Here is a 10,758-nt window from a genome sequence, read left to right on the forward strand (position 1 = left end):
CTGGGACCCAGCATTGTCTTCACCGCCCATTCTTGGCCGGGTCCGCACATTTCTGGGCTGCTCAGCTTTGAGCCTGGTTTCCCAGCCCTCCTGGAGATTTTATCTACTTTTAATAACTTCCTTTTCTGCTTAAATCAGAAATCCACTTACATCAGGGAAATGCAAATTCGAACAGCAGTGAGATAGATACCCTTTCATGAACAGGAGATGAAGAGAAACAGAAATACTCCTACACTGCTGGAGGAGTGTGAATGCTGTGGAGGACAAGCTGCTAATGTCTAATAAGTTGGAATGCAGATGTCTCGTGACTCGGAAATCCCCCGTCTGGTCGTGTCCTCTGATCTACGGCCGGGGGCGACAAGTACAAGTCTCGTCACTGCAGCACTGTGCGAGACACACAGACAGCAGCCTACTTGGAGATCAGTGGGCGCGAGTGATACGCCGCGGCGCATTCACACAGTGGGTGGGCCAGAACAGCGCGTGCCAAGGTGAGCACAGCTCTCAGACACCGTTCTGGCTGAAAGAGTACCCTGCAGAAGGAGATGCATAGCCTACCACTGGTGTACCTTTAAAGACACAGTAGGCAAACGCGGACTAATGTGGGTAAAACAGGAAACCTGCGTAGGACAGGTGAGTTGTATCACAGTCTTTGTGACCCCATGGACTACACAGTCCATGAATTCTCCAGGCCAGAACACTGGACTAGGTAGCCTTCCCTTCTCTGGGGGATCTTCCCCACCTAGGGATGGAACCCAGGTCTCCTGCATTACAGCTGAGCCACCAGGGAAGCCCAAGAATACTGGAGCGGGTGGCCGATCCGTTCTCCAGGGGATTTGCCAAATGCAGGAATCAAACCGGGGTCTCCTGCACTGCAGGCGGATTTTTTATCAACTGAGCCACCAGGGAAGCCCTTTCACTTCACTGCTGCCTGGTTGGGATGCTTTGTGGTAATTTTGCATCATTAGGGGAAATTAGGCAAATTATTTTATTTCTTACAACTGTCTGTGAATCTACAGTTAAATAAGTAAAAATTTTGTTGAAAGATACCAAACAATGTATGTATTACTTACAGATACATGATGGCTTCTTCTGGGCAGGGTGGGGGTATGTGGAGAAGATGCAGTTTAGGAGAGATAGAAAGGGGCTCTGAATCTTTTTCTTTCCCCCTTAGAAAGAAAACCCTTCAGGCAAATATGGCAAAATGTTAACATTTAAAAATCTGGATGTAAGTGAATGGGTATGTATATGTTACTCTGTACTTTGAGTTAAAAAATGCTGAAAAGATTAAATGAGACAGTGTTTATAAAGTATCTAAGGCAGTGCCTGGCTCCTAGTGGGTGCTCAATAAATCCTAGTCCTCTAGGTAATTAGATACCAGGAGCTAGGGAGGGGAAGGTTTGGCCTGGCTCCAGAGAAGTATCATTTCCTTCTGCTCTCCACTCATCCCCCCACTCTTCCCTCCTGCTGAGGGATACAGCATCACAAGCTCTGCTTGTCTTCATGAAGGACCCCGGTGAAGGCATCTGTCTCTGAAACAGGGAGGCTCTTCTCATCTGCTGTTCGGTTGCTAAGTCGTGTCTGACTCTGCCACCCCACAGACGGCAGCACGGCAGGCAGCCGAGTGGAGCACAGCCTCTGAGACGGGGAGGCTGGCTGAGCCGCCCCCATGCCCGTGGGGATGCCAGCATCCCCGCCTGGGGGCTGTCCCAGGGACCAAGTGAGCACCCATGACAGTGCCTGGCAGCTGGCGTCAGCTACCCCAGGACCAACCAGGACCCAGGCAGAGGCGCTGCCCACTCCAGGGACCCCACGACCTTGTTTCAAAGTCGGGGTTTTTGACCCGGGTCACAGCTAGGAAGTGGCTCGGATGCGATGAATAACTCGCCCAGGGTCTCCAGAGCTAAAGGCGGACTCTTGACTGAGCTCCCTTTGAAGAAGCTGAATTAGCCTTGGGTGAAGGCAGAGGTAGGTTGGATCAGGGGAGAAGGGGAGAGGTCTGGGGGATTTGGGCCAGATTAGACCCTCCTGTTCCATCTTACAGCCCTGTTCAGATACAACATCCTAGAGAAACGACTGCAAAACTCATCTTTGGGCTTTCCACGTGGTGAGAGTAAGGGAAGAGAGAAAATGCAGCCCCATTTCATGGACCGAAAAGGGCGGGCTGAGGGCGCCACCTGCAGGCGACTTGTTTCTCTGCCGACTCACGTTTTTCCCGAGATCCTAGGAATCACTTCCTCCGGTGGGAGCATCAATAGCGCCAGTCCTTCCCACGCAGCCCCCGCTTCTGGCTTCCCAGGTCTCAGCACAAATGCGTCCCCTTCTGAGGCACCCCCAGTCTGGTGCTGCCTTCATCCTGCCCCACCAGCTTCTGTTTCTCTCCACGGCCACTCTCCACTCTCCAGCTTTCCACCGTCTCCCAATCAGAGCAGCAGCTCCGTCAGAGTGGAGGCCTTAACTTGGCGACTCCAGTAGGCCTGGCTCTCAGCGAACTCGTACTGAATTCATTGCGTACAGTCTGATATTTATTCTTCCTATGCATATACTAACATTTACTTAATGTTTTTCAATTTTTATTTTTTGGTTGCACCTGATGGCATGTGGCATCTTAGTCATCCCAACCAAGGATCAAACTAGCGCCCCCTGCATTGAAACCACAGACTCTTAACTACTGGACTGCCAGGGACATCCCTACTTATTTAATATTTAAAAAAACAGAAATGGAATATTGCACATATGATTTTGCTACTTGATGTTTTCCTTTAACAAAACGCTTTTGATTGACTATAAAACCCTTATGAGAGGGTGGTTTAACCAGCCTAGCTCCACTCACTCATTCATTCATCCACCCATATTTAGGGAGCATGTACCCCCACACTGTCCAACACAGCGCACACTAGCACAGGGCACTGTTGAGCACTTGACAGGCAGCTAGTGTACCTGGCATCATCGACTCAATGGACACGAATTTGAGCAAACTCCAGGAAATCGTGGAGGATGGAGTGCTAGAGTCCATGTGGTCCCAAAGAATCAGACACGACTTAGCAACTGAACAAAAACAACATGAGTACCTAGGGAACCAAATTTTTCATTTTATTTCCTTTAAATTAATTGAAATTTAAAAGCCATCCTCATTCAGCTATGGGAAAACTTTCAAGTGTGTTTGGAACAATTTGGGTATATGGATCTACTTTTTCTATTGTAAATTTTATGAAATCAAAATACGGATCAAGTATTTTGCTGAAAATTTAGTGATCAGATTGAGAAGTGCTATAAGTAAAGTATGTGTTGGACTGCCAGGACTTCAAATGGGAAAGAAAGAAAGAAAGTGAAGTCGCTCAGTTGTGTCCGACTCTTTGCCACCCCATGAACTGTAGCCTACCAGGCTCCTCTGTCCATGGGATCCTCTAGGCAAGAGTACTGGAGTGGGTTGCCATTTCCTTCTCCAGGGGATCTTTCCAATCTAGGGATCGAACGCGGGTCTCCCGCATTGCAGGCAGTCGCTTTACCCTCTGAGCCACCAGGGAAGCTGGAAAATGGAAAAATGAATGTAAAAAGTCTCAATGATTTTAATATTGATTATATGTTAAAGAAATAATATTTTAATACATTGGGTTAAATGAAACACATTATTAAAATTGACTTTACCTATTCTTTTTACACTGAAGAATTGATGCTTTTAAACTGTGGTATTGGAGGAGACTCTTGAAGTCCCTTGGACTGCAAGGAGATCCAACCAGTCCATCCTAAAGGAAATCAGTCCTGAATATTCACTGGAAGGACTGATGCTGAAGCTGAAATTCCAATCCTTTGGCCACCTGATGTGAAGAACTGACTCATTGGAAAAGATCCTGATGCTGGGAAAGATTGAAGGCAGGAGGAGAAGGGGATGGGAGAGGATGAGATGGTTGGATGGCATCACTGACTCCATGCACATGAGTTTGAGCAAGCTCCAGGAGTTGGTGATGGACAGGAAAGCCTGGTGTGCTGCAGTCCATAGGGTCGCAAAAATTTGGACACGACTGAGCGACTGAACTGAACGGATCCTTTTTACACCTCTCAGGTGGTCACTGGACAGTTCTAAAATTACATACATGGTTCACATTATACTTTTGCTGGACAGTGTGCTGGCCACTACTGTGCACTGGGAGTGTTGCTCAAAATGAAGCTTCACAGAAAGGTCAACGTTACTATTAAGATTTCTCTACATCAGGGGTCCCCAACCTCTAGGATCTAATACCTGATGATCTGAGGTGGAGCCTGTGTAATAATAGATAGAAAGTGCACAATAAGTGTAATGCACTTGAATCATCCTGAAACCATCCTCATGTCCTCCCCAGTCTGTGGGAAAACTGTCTTCCATGAAACCAGTCCCAGGTGCCAAAAAGGTTGAGGACTGCGGCCCTATATCTATGTCCAGCCAAGATTCAGTTCAGCCAGGTCCAGTCGCTCAGTCGTGTCCGACTCATTGTAACCCCATGGACTGCAGCACGCCAGGCTTCCCTGTCCATCACCAACTCCCGGAGCCTACTCAAACTCATGTTCATCACGTCAGTAATGCCATCCAACCATCTCATGCTCTGTCGTCCCCTTCTCCTCCCGCCTTCAATCTTTTCCAGCATCAGGTCTTTTCCAATGAGTCGGTTCTTCACATCAGGTGGCTAAAGGATTGGAGTTTCAGCTTCAGTCCAATGCATATTCAGGACTGATCTCCTTTAGGATGGACTGGTTGGATCTCCTTGCAGTCCAGGGGACTCTAAAGAGTCTTCTCCAACACCACAGCTCAAAAGCATCAATTCTTCGGTGCTCAGCTTTCTTTATAGTCCAACTCTCACATCCATACATGACCACTGGAAAAACCATAGCTTTGACTAGACGGACCTTTGTTGGTAAAGTAACATCTGTGCTTTTTAATATGCTGTCTAGGCTGGTCATAGTTTTTCTTCCAAGGAGCAAACGTCTTTCAATTTCACCCAATATTATCACATTATTTATTAACTCATTCATTCCTTCAATCATTCATTCACTCAACAGACATTTGCAAACGCTGTGTCAAGCCCTAGAGCTCCTAGAAAAAACTCGCCATGCCTGTTCCCAATCTTCCCCAAGTTTAGGAGGTTTCCCATCTCTTGTTCACTGCTGTTCACATCTTACTGACATGCTCCATAACTTGCAGTCTTTTATATGTTTGAGAGTAAGTTGCACTTCTGGGAGTATTTCCCGGGAACAAGGCTGTTCTCTTACATTACCTTAGTACAGCACCCTGAGGACCACAATTTGAGAACCACAGGGGTGGCAGCCATCTGAGATTCTGCCCACTGAGGTTCTGTTCCTTCTAACTCAATAGAAAAATCACAAAGAAAATGCAAATCTGTTCTCAAAGCCCAGTTTCTCTCCCAAATGTATGTATACACACAGAGCAATTTTGCAAATAGAAACTCGGATGGCATCCTGCTGCTTCTCAATTTTCCCTCCTCAGTCACTAGCTTTGTTTTTATTTTCTTTTCCCAGCACTTAGATTCCTTCTCCCCCAAATCAGTTGTGCCTGGGTTGGGGACAGAGAGGGGCTGACCTGCAGAGGGGCGAGAGGAAACTTTGGAGGATGAAAAGCTCTGTGTCCTGACCGGGCCACGGTTTCCTAGATACAAAGCGCCTCCAGCCGTGCACCTGAGGCAGTGTGCACATTCAGGGTTCGGCCAGCACACAGCACGTCCTCGTCATCGGGGCTCCCTGCCTTGAAGCACTTCAAACATGGCAGTGGGGCTGCCGTCCACACGAGACCAATGAGCAGACCCCTCCTTGCCTCACCTCCCTTTTTTCTAAAAAAATTTATTTTATAGAGTATTTATTTTTATTTCAGCCACACCCACGTGGCATCCAGGATCTTAGTTCCCTGACCAGGGATTGTACCGAGGCCCCCTGCGTTGGGAGCACAGAATCTTAACTACCGGACCACCAGGGAAGTCCTTTCATTTCCCTTTTTTATTTGTCTCCCTTCCACCTCGTGTCAGAAGAACAAGGCATCAGTCATTCCCCACGTGGACCACCGACAGGAATAACCACGATGGGTGCCACCCCGCGTGTTCCCTAAGGCCTCGTCGTCTGAGTGCGTCTGGTTTCCTCAGGTCAGCTTTCCGCGGCCCGGAGCAGGGGTGCCTCTCACCTGGGCCCCCTGGTCATGTGAGAGCAGGCTGGCTGGACAAGTGTGTGCCAAGTCAGGCCATCAGAGCTAATCAGCACCACCGCTTCCCGGGCACTTACTGTGTGCTGCATACAGTACGTTACACGGTAAGAGAGCAAATCTGATGTGCAGCTGTCTCGTATTTTCCTTTTTCTCAACCCCAATACGTCTGACAACTGGCCTCCGCTCACCTGACCAAGAAGAAATTCAGTTTCACATTTTTTTAATGGTTTGTTTTTCTGGGGCGGTCCTTCAGGCTGTCAAGTTTGGGCCACAGAGCTGGCAAAGCCGCCCAGGCTGGCCAATGGCTAGGAGGTAAGGTGGGCAGTCTAGGCCTCAGGTCACACCACTACCATCCAATCCCTCCAGCCCAACAGGGTTCTTGAAATTCGGCTTAGGCTGCGGGTGACAACAAAGATGTCCAAAACCCACGAACCTTCCTGCTGGGGATCCTGCCACCCTGAGACCTCCAGCAGGCATATGGAGTCTCTGCCACTTCATCCACTGCCCTCCAGGAGCCAGGCACAACCCAGCTCTGAACCTCCTGCTGAAAACCAGAGGGGACCTCCACCCTTCAGAACCAGGGTGCAGTTGTTCAGCCACTCAGCTGTGGCCAACTCTTCCTGACCCCATGGACCGCAGCATGCCAGGTTCCTCAGTCTTCCACTATCTCCCGGAGTCTGCTCAAGTTCATGTCCCTTGAGTTGGTGATGCTGTCTAACCATCTCATCCTCTGCCACCCCCTTCTCTTTTTGTCTTCAATCTTTCCCAGCATCTGAGTCTTTTCCAGTGAGAACAAGGTTAGCCCTCTTGAAAATACTTCTCACTGTTTTAAGATAAATCTACAGATAAATAAGGAAGACAGAGGGCAAAGGAACCTGGCATGCTGCAGTCCGTGGGGTCGCCAAGAGTCAGACAAACTTAGGGACTGAAGAACAATAACAACAGATAAATAAAGGCATAAGTCATCCACCTAATCTCACTGGAACTTCTCTCAAGCCTACGAGGCAAATATTATTGTTATTCCCACTTCTAAGATAAGGAAACTGAAGCTTAGAAATGATGAATAAATGGCCTAAGGTCATCTAACAAGGCAGGCAGCTTAGACCTAGCCCAGGTCTCTCCTTCTCTCCCAAGCCCCAGGCTTCCCAAAGTGGGTGAGAACATGGCAGAACATTTTCCCTTTTGATAGTTACCTAGTCAGGTTCAGTTCAGTCACTCAGTCGTGTCCGACTCTTTGCGACCCGATGGACTGCAGCACGCCAGGCCTCCCTATACATAATCAACTCCCGGAGTTCAGTCAAACTCATGTCCATTGAATCGGTGATGTCATCCAACCATCTCATCCTCTGTCATCCCCTTCTCCTAATGTAATTGAAATAAAACTAGCTGTCCAACTCATGATTTCAATGGGAACTCTAAATTTGACCTTAAAATGCTTTTAAGTTTAAAAAATAGGTTTTTGATGTGTTGGAATAACGTTCTAGGCCCAAGTTGGAGCTGCTCTGGTCAAAAGTGCCATTATGGTAAACCAAAGGTGGATAAGCGGTAACTGTAATTGCTCTGCTGGCCAGAAACACAATGTATACAGTTGGCTGACACCCTGCCCCCCAAAATACACTTGGCTCACACCCCCCCACCCCGCTCTAGACTTATTTCCTTATTCCTTCTCACCCTAAACAACAAAGCAACAAAGACACAGCACAGTCAAAACTAAATAAATAACGATTTTAAAAGAGGAAAAAGAAAAAAGTTGGAAGTTTGTTATATTAGTACCAGACAAAGTAAACTGGAGAGCAGGGGATATTATCAGGAATAAAAAGAAGTATTTAAAAAGGCAAGGTGGCCAATTCATTAAGAAGACAAAGCAGCCCTAAACGGACGTGTACACGATACAGACCCTCAAGGTACATGAAAGAAGCAAAAAAATGGAAAGAGACAAATCCATCATTAGAGCTGGAAGTTTCCAACATGTGCCTCTCAGCAACTGACAGGACACAGGGGCAGAAAATCAGTAAAGTTTCAAAGATTGGAGCAATGCCCGGGACCCACTGGGTCTCGGTGATGTTTCCTAAACACGCACCCACAGCAGCAGTTCAAGGAACATGCACCAAGGGAGTCCACATTCTTGGCCATAGAGCTCAACAAGTTTTCAAAAGGTCTGAAATCATACAAAGTATGTTTTCTGGGGAATTCCCCTGGTTAGGGAATTCCAGGGGTTAGGACTCAGCGCTCTCCCTGCAGAGGGCCCGAGTTTGATCCCTGGTTGGGAAACCTAGATCACAGAAGCAGCATGGCCAAAATAAAAAGCAAAAAGCAAAGTCTGTTCTCTGCTCACAACGTAACTAAACCAGAAGCCAACTTTGCAGACATAGCTGAAAAATTCTCAAATGGCTGCACAATAAGACCACATTTCCAAACAAACTACAGATCGGAGAAGAAATCATAATGGAAATTAGAAAACATTTTCAACAGAGAACACAACATATTATAATTTGTGGGATGTAACTAAAGTAGTGCTTAGAGGGAAAATTACAGCTTTAAATTCAGATGCTATCATCCTGGTCCCTCCAATTCACAGTCCCCCACCGACCTCTCACCAACGTTTCAGGATCACTCCTTGGATGGTTATTTCATAAGGTTTGCAAACTGTTGCTTCTCTAATTTTATTGAACCTTCTGCATGTATTGGCTAGAATTATTTTATAAGTAAGAGCTTCCCCTCATCAACTGTTTGCTTACCTTGAAATATAAAGATAAAATTTAAAAGGCAAGGTAAACTGTATTGCTTCAGTCTTTTATCTATTTTCAGAATGAGACAATGCCCCAGCAATATTCACCTGTGAGCAACGGGATTTATAAAACACAGCATTACGAACAAATGAACTTAAACATGTCAAACATATACAGCTTTTTATTCCTCTTGAGGCTCCAACTGTTCCAGCAGGGGGCCTCTTGAAGTCCTCCCCACCCCTTCCCAACCACTTATTATAAAAATTTTCCAGCATACAGAAATGCAGAACGAATGTCCCAGTGAGCAGTCACGTGTCTGCCACCCAGACGGCATGGCCAACGCTCTTCCTGACCGCCGCCACCGCTCAGTTTCATCAAACCCTTTGCAGGTGGACGTGTATCCGTCCAGGCTTTTTTCTACATGTTTCACATGTTTATCTAATGTATTAGTCAGTGCAGGCTGCCATAACAAAATACCACAGCCCGGAAGGCTTAAAACAACACATTTATTTCTCACCGTTCCGGAGGCTGGACGTCCAAGATCAAGGTGCTGGCAGGTTTGGAGTCTCCTGAGCCCTCTCTCAAGAACTGGTCTGGGGCTGCAGCCAGCGAGGTTGGACTGGGGACGGAGGGCCGCTTTCATCTCAGGGGTCTGGCAACTGGGTGCTGATGGTGGCCAGGGACCGAAATTCCTCCACACGGGGTGCCTCCACAGAGCGGGCTCCTCCACAGGCTGCTTGGGTGCCCTGAGGGAAAGGTGGCTAGCTTCTTTCAGATCCAGAGACCCGAGAGAGAGCGAGCCAGGTGGAAGCTTATCATTTTCAGGATCTACACTTGGCAGTCACATGGCGCCACTTCTGCCACAACGTGTTTGTCAGAACTGAGCGATTAGGGGCACCCACACTTAAGGAGACCAGGGTTTGGCTCCTCCTTCTTAAAAACTTTCTGGCTGCACTTCATGGCATGTAGGACTTAGCTCCCCAACCAGGGATGGAACCCGCACACCCAGCAGTTGAAGTGTCGAGTCTTAACAATTGGACGGCCAGGGAGATTCCCTAGCTTCCCCTTTTGAAAGGGGTGCCAAAGGATTTCTGACTCTATGACAGATTTACTTTTAGCTTCACTCCTGTGGTGTTTGACTCCTGACTGTTGCCCCCCATGGCACTGGGACTTTGAGACAAGAACCGCAATGCCTCCTCCCTGCTGTACCCCCCACACAGAGTGCCTCCCACTCTGGCTCTGATACACGCCGAACTTTCCCCTCAGCACTCCTCAAATTCTGGAGGGTGGAGGAACTACAGATGATCTTGCTGCTCTTCTTGCTAGAACACTGCGGGATGTACTTTGAAAATACACTTTTTTTTTTTGCATCATGAGCACATTCAAAAGTTTACCTGCAGGATAAGCTACGAGTCCCTCCCCTGGAAAATAGTAATGAGTGGCTACTTACAATACCTGCACACCAGAGAAGTCTTCCCTAAGAAACATGTAGCTGCCCTGCTAAGGTCAGCTGTTTTCAAGCGCTCTGTGACTATCCACTTATTAAGGGGCTTCCCAGGTGGCTCAGTGGTAAAGAATCTGCCTGCCAATGCAGAAGATGCAAGAGAGGAGGGTTCCATCTCTGGGTGGGGTAGATCCCCTGGAGGAGGAAATGGCAACCCACTCCAGTATTCTTGCCTGAAAAATCGTACGGACAGAGGAGCCTGGTGGGCTACAGTCCATAGGGTAACAAAGACCTGGACACGACTGACCACACACACATTCACTTATTATTCATTGCTTTGTCACCCATAGCACATTCTAGAAGAAAAGCACTGGCAGAGCCCAGCAACCGGTGAAAACTGTGGA

General features: G+C 47.6%; 1 protein-coding gene across 1 annotated transcript in view; it reads right to left on the reverse strand.

Moving 5' to 3' along the window:
* Positions 1 to 9,831, reverse strand: part of SNX8 (sorting nexin 8) — a 61,612-nt gene extending 51,781 nt beyond the window's left edge. Inside the window, exon 1 of the mRNA XM_065923688.1 lies at positions 9,428 to 9,831. The gene's annotated coding sequence lies outside the window, so the exon portion shown is untranslated. The remainder of the gene's footprint in view (positions 1 to 9,427) is intronic.
* Positions 9,832 to 10,758: the final 927 nt, after the last annotated feature.

This window comes from Muntiacus reevesi, chromosome 2 (assembly GCF_963930625.1).
Source record: "Muntiacus reevesi chromosome 2, mMunRee1.1, whole genome shotgun sequence".
Taxonomy (NCBI): domain Eukaryota; kingdom Metazoa; phylum Chordata; class Mammalia; order Artiodactyla; family Cervidae; genus Muntiacus; species Muntiacus reevesi.